The following is a 6,724-nucleotide window of genomic DNA, read 5'->3' as shown; positions in this document are numbered from 1 at the left end:
CTCAGTTGGCCATAAACTGGACTGGAGGACAACTTGCCCACTTGCAAACCCTCCCTTCCCTGGTTGATTAAATTCCATTTTGCCCACCCAATTTTCTGTGACAAAGAAGCAATTGGATTCAAAACTATTCTCAAAAATCTTAACATTGATTGCATGCGCGTTAACCTAGCACTGCTTTAAGTTGAATTGCCACTTCACTAAATCTTGTGCTTCCCTTCCCCACCCACATGCTGTGCTGTGGTGAGTTTGGTGGAGATAAGCATTTAATCATAGAGGAGGGGGGGTGCCATCCTGTTACTTTCCCAATTAGGTCTGGGGTAGGATAGACCATGGACAGATTTCAATTGGATTAGATTAGATTCCCTAAAGTATGGAAAGAGGTCCTTCAACCCAACAAGTCCACACCGACCTTCCAAAGAGTAACCCAACCAGACCCATTCCCTTACCCTATATTTACCCCTGACACTATGAGCAATTTAACATGGTCAATTCACCTAACTTGCACATCTTTGGACTGTGGGAGGAAACCAGAGCACCCGGAGGAAACCCATGCAGACACAGGCAGAATGTGCAAACTCCACACAGACAGTCGACCAAGGTGGGACTTGAACCCGGGCCCCTAACGCTGTGAGGCAGCAGTGCTAACCACTGAGCCACCATGCTGATTTCCTGCCCCGGTGCCAATGGAGAGCTAGAAGTGGCAAATTAATAAAAGCTCCAGAGTTTCAGCCTATCACGGATATTAACTGAGCAGCAAAAAGGGGTTTGCCAAATGGGGAGTACAACCAACAAATCCTGGCAAATTGCTGGCAGGATCATGCAGGGCTCCTTGTTCAAACCACTTTGTGATTGATCTGGCCACTCATATGGATTTAGGGAGCAAGGGGGGCATTGTTTCAAGCTGACAGCTTTTTTTCTACCCTTACTTTCCCCCTCATGCCCATCATGATTTCCATGTAGTCATGCCCATTCCCCACTAATGTGTTGTATGGAAAAGTGCAAGAAAGCACTGTAGATGCATGGTACACAGACATAAATATGCACTCTTTTCAATTAAAAACGTGATGCCCTGAACCTTTACTAAAGTACCGTGTGCAGTTTTGCTTCCCTTAAATTTGTGAGGATATAATTGTCATAGCAGAAGTGCAATGAACATTCAATATACTCATTCCTGGGGTGGCTGGAGTGTCCTATGGAGAGAGATTGGGAAACTAGGCCTATATTCTCTGGAAGTGTAACAAATGAGAGATGATCTCATTGAAATTATTAGAAGGATAGACTGGGTAAATGCAGGTATGATGCTTCCCCTGTTTAGCGAGTCTGGAACCAAGTGAAATAATCTCAAAATGACAGGGAAGCTACCTCTGACCAAGACAAGGAGATTTTTGTTTCTACCCAGAGGGTTTGGAATTCTCTATGATCGAGAGATGTGGAAGCTCAGTCATGAAGTATTCTTAAAGTACAGATTGGTAAATTTGTAAATGCCAAAGGTGTAAAGGACTATGGGGATAATATGGATAAAGGGCTTTGACCTGGATGATCAGACATAATCCGATTGATTGGCTAAGCAGATTCAATGGGCTGAATGGCCTATCCAGCGCGCGTGTTCCCACCTAAAAAGCATTTACTTGCCAGAAAAAAAACTGACTTGGATCCTGAAATTGCACCAGATATGTTTTAAAGTGTATTTCATTTGGCCTCCATACATACTTGAACAATATCACTAATTATTTTCTACAGTGTAACCCAGAGGCTGAAAGTGTGCTAATTAAAATAACTTCCCAAAATTTGCTCAAATTAAAGCTGAGAGGTCCTGGTGCATTTGTTAGCACTTTGGTAAATAGATACTTTGTTGGTCACTACACCAACCTATTCCTCTGGCATAAAAGTGTATTTTAGAACTTTAAAATTTCACAAATTCTTTAATAAGTAGAATGAAGACTGAACCTTGAAATAGAATTGTTAACATCCCACCATTTGGTTAAAAATAAATCGCTTTGTTCCCACCAGTTTCAGGAGCATAGATTTATTTCTTGGCGCTCATTGACATTGAAATTTTACTTTACCTAGCATCAGTTCTATTAAATGCATTGTAAAATTTCTGCTTTGGGTTGATCCACTAATGTTCAGATTATGGAATTCCAGAACACGTGTTTGGTATTAGCTCCATCCCTTAGGCAAGGATTTTGGAAAATGAGCTAACTTAAGTCACCAAAATAGACCTCCTATTGCATGAGTGCAGCCTATCCTGAGCAGAGATTTTCAGATCACACCACATCACTCTCATCTTTAATTAGGTGGCATGGAGGGAATTTCTTTAAAAAGCTTCTCCTATTGTCGAAAACATACAGTGAGAATAGTCTAAGTTTTAACATCTCAGGGTAAGCCTTAACCTCATGATAAGGCAGATTTAGGTTGGTTGGATAGGCTAGAATCGCAAAAACCTGATTCCCGACACAAACTCCAATCCATTTGTCATTTCACCTGATGTTGAAAAGTGAATGGGAGATCAACTACTCGAAGCAACAGGCGGTGTCGTTAAATGAGCCTTATTGACAGACAGTTTTTCCAATATAACAACTGCTGGCTTGGTTTTCTGAACATTAGTAAAACTGGCAGTCTCCTCCGGGCAACACTTCACAGGAATCAGGAACTAAGTGCTTTACTTATGATGTCTGGACCCACTGCGGTGACCCCCTACTAAACGCCATCCCACAATAGGGCTTCCCATCTCTCCTTCCCTTGTACCAGGTCTGATCCACTAGCCCCAACTTGAGGCCTCCCCACCTCCGAACCCTCACCCCCAGCTTGTGCAACTTTCCTCCACAAAGTTTATTAACTATTCCTGTTGTCCCATAATTTTCCCCTGAAGTCAGAAGTCCACTGACTTGAACCACAGCTGAACAATTCCCATCTCCCACACCCTCTCAACCGAATCCCTGGGAGTCAAGTCAGTAAAAATTCTGACCCTTCTCCCAGCACAACAAATAACATTTTACAGGATCTCCATGTAAATATGTCTGGGAAAGGTCATTTGGCTCAGCTGCCCTGATTAAAATTCCTGTTTATGCAAAAGGATGAAACTTGCCCCGTGTTGAGCAATGATTATTGAATTAGTATCTGTCATAACGACAGAACTGGTAAAAAAAAAAGCCATTCAAAATTGGAGCAGGTTGATAGAATGGGAGGGGAAGGTTTGTTGTGTTCATGATTTCTTACATTAATATGGAAGAACTGGGAAAGAAAATAATGATGCTGTCATATCTTTCTGCTCAACGGATATATTTCAGTCAGCTTTTATAGATAAAACTGCAAAATAATGTATTTACTTATTTATTAGTGGGACATGGGTGTTTATTGCCCATCCCTAGTTGCCCTTGAGAAGGTGGTAGTGAGCTGCCTTCTTGAACTACTGCAGTCCATGTGCTGTGGGTTGGCTTACAATGCCATTAAGGAGGGAATTCCAGGATTTTGACCAAGCGACAGTGAAAGAATGGCAATACATTGTCAAGTCAGGATAGTGAGTGGCTTTTGAATGTTGTTGAAGCTTCATCTATCCAGGCGAGCAGGGAGAATTCTATCACACTCCTGACTTGTGCCTTGTAGATGATCGACAGGGTTTGCGGAGTCAGGAGATGAGTTACTCATGACTGTATCCTAGCCACTGCATTTAAATGGTGAGCTCAGTCGAGTTTCTGGTTGATGGTAACCCTCAGGATATTGATAGTGAGGGACTCAGTGATGGTAACACTGTTGAATGCTAAGGGGCGGTGGTTAGATTTCTCTCTTATTGGAATGGCCATTGCCGGTCATTTGTGTGGCACTAATGTTACTTGCCACTTGTCAGCCCAAGATATTGTCCAGATCTTGTTGCATTTGAACATGGACTGCATCAGTATCTGAGGATTGCAAATGGTGCTAAACATTGTGCAATCTGTGCTACACATTGTGCACTTCTGACCTTATGATGGAGGGAATGTCACTGATGGAACAGCTGGGCCTAGGACACTACCCTGAGGAACTCCTGCAGAAATATGCCAGAGCTGAGATGACTGAAGTCCAACAACAACTGCAACCATCTTCCTATGTGCCAGGTATCACTCCAACCAGCAGAGAGTTTGTGCCTTGATACCCACTGATTCCAGTTTTGCTAGGGCTCTTTGATGCCACACTAAGTTGAAAGCAGCCTTGATGTCAACAGCTGCCACTTTCACCTCACTTCTGGAATTCAGCTCTTTTGTTCATGTTTGAACCAAGGCTGTAATGAGATCAGGAGCTAAGTCACCCTGGTGGAACCCAAACTGAGCATCACTGAGCAGGGTATTGCTAAGCAAGCGCTGCTTGATAGCCCTGTCGAAGACACCTTGCATCACTTTACTGATGATGGACAGTAGACTGTTGGGGCGTTCATTGCCTGGGTTGGAGTTGTCCTGCATATCGTGTCCAGGACATACCTGGGCAACTTTCCACATCGTTGGATATGTGCCAGTGTTGTAACTCCAGAGTTGTAATGCAATCACATGGAAAATTATTTTAATAATCAAGCAAACATCTTAATGCCATCAACAAGTAAATTGTACTAGATGTTTAATCATTTCACAGAAAAGATTCCGGCATGAATACAGTTGCTGATTTGAATTTGCAGAATGAACCTTCTTTCGAATTTTAAAATTTAGCTCAGAATACTAAGGCAATCTAACACTTCTACAAGTATTAACATGCAGCTTAAGAAGTTATACTTTACTGCATAACAAAATACTCTTTGCACCATAATGGAGAGGTCCACAATTGCAATTCCACCTGTAATTCAGAGAGGCAGCACAGACACAACAGCAGGACCTTGTGCTTCCAGAAGAGGTGAGCAGGAAGCTGGAGTGATAGCACACAATAACCACACCGACATTGTGCCTCTGTTGGAACCAACTTCAGGGCATGAGAAGATCTATGTTTAACCTTGCCAACATGTCAAAAGTATCCAGTGGATAGCTCCAAGGACACCAACTGGGGAGCAGAGCTCCTACTGCAAGCCAGAGTCAGGAGCTCCCCCACTTGGCAATGCCAAGGAAAGCATGTCCACTGCTCCTGAGAGAGCAGTTCCAATAGTTAATGATCCAGGAGAAGGTGAGTGTTTTGTGGAGGATGCAGTCAAGGGGTATTGATGCTCACACCCTAAGGTCTCTCTGTTCAAAGCCTCCTGCTCTCCTAAGTCATGGGTAACAAGCAGCCCACCCCTCTCCTTATTGTCAGGAATATCACATGTTGGCAAGCTCCATCCAAGCTGTGTTAATTCTACTGGATACAGGTTAAGGCCCTTAAGTAGCCCTGAAAGATTTGTCTGGCCTTCTAGAGAGGGAAGCATAAACCTCTCCTCATGTCTTCAGCCAAGGCAAAGCACACATTGCCAGCACAAGATTCGGCTCCATAGATTTACATAGAACATAGAACATAGAAGAATACAGCACAGTACAGGCCCTTCGGCCCTCGATGTTGCGCTGATCCAAGCCCACCTAACCTACACTATCCTCCATATGCCTATCCAATGCCCGCTTAAATGCCCATAATGAGGGAAAGTCCACCACTGCTACTGGCAGGGCATTCCATGAACTCACGACTCGCTGAGCAAAGAACCTACCCCTAACATCTGTCCTATACCTACCCCCCCTTAATTTAAAGCTATGCCCCCTTGTAATAGCTGACTCCATACGAGGAAAAAGATTCTCACTGTCGACCCTATCTAAACCCCTAATCATCTTATACACCTCTATCAAGTCACCCCTAAACCTTCTTTTCTCCAATGAAAACAAGCCCAAGTGCCTCAGCCTTTCCTCATATGATCTTTCTACCATACCAGGCAACATCCTGGTAAACCTCCTCTGCACCCGTTCCAGTGCCTCCACATCCTTCCTATAGTATGGCGACCAAAACTGCACACAATACTCCAGATGTGGCCGCACCAGAGTCTTATACAACTGCAACATGACCTCAGTACTCCGGAACTCAATTCCTCTACCAATAAAAGCCAGTACGCCATATGCCTTCTTCACCGCACTATTTACTTGGGTGGCAACTTTCAAAGATTTGTGTACATGGACACCAAGATCCCTCTGCTCATCCACACTACCAAGTATCCGACCGTTAGCCCAGTACCCCATCTTTTTATTACTCTTACCAAAGTGAATCACCTCACACTTAGCTACATTGAACTCCATTTGCCACCTTTCTGCCCAGTTCTGCAGCTTATCTATATCCCACTGTAACCTGCCACATCCTTCCTCACTGTCTACAACTCCTCTGACTTTCGTATCATCCGCAAACTTGCTCACCCAACCTTCTAACCCCTCCTCCAGGTCATTTATAAAAATGACAAACAGCAATGGTCCCAAAACAGATCTTTGCGGAACACCGCTAGTGACGGCACTCCAAGATGAACCTTTGCCATCAACTACTACCCTCTGTCTTCTTCCAGCCAGCCAACTCCTAATCCAAACCTCCAACTCACCTTCAATGCCATACCTCCGTATTTTTGGCAGTAGTCTACCATGGGGAACCTTATCAAACGCCTTACTAAAATCCATTTACACCACATCTACTGCTTTCCCCTCGTCCACCTCCTTAGTCACCTTCTCAAAGAATTCAATAAGGTTTGTGAGGCACGACCTGCCCTTCACAAAACCATGCTGACTATCCTTGATCACATTATTCCTATCCAGATGTTCATAATTCC

At 43.7% G+C, this 6,724-nt stretch overlaps 1 protein-coding gene across 3 annotated transcripts in view; it reads right to left on the bottom strand.

The window, feature by feature from the left end:
- Positions 1-6,724, bottom strand: part of cep85l (centrosomal protein 85L) — a 303,075-nt gene that overhangs the window by 113,511 nt on the left and 182,840 nt on the right. The window lies entirely within an intron of this gene.

The sequence above is a fragment of the Chiloscyllium plagiosum genome, unplaced genomic scaffold (assembly GCF_037043375.1).
Source record: "Chiloscyllium plagiosum isolate Xiang-an unplaced genomic scaffold, Cpla_swu_hap1 HiC_scaffold_3, whole genome shotgun sequence".
NCBI lineage: Eukaryota > Metazoa > Chordata > Chondrichthyes > Orectolobiformes > Hemiscylliidae > Chiloscyllium > Chiloscyllium plagiosum.
Note: the sequence above shows the minus strand (reverse complement) of the source record. Positions and strands in the feature narration are given on the sequence as shown.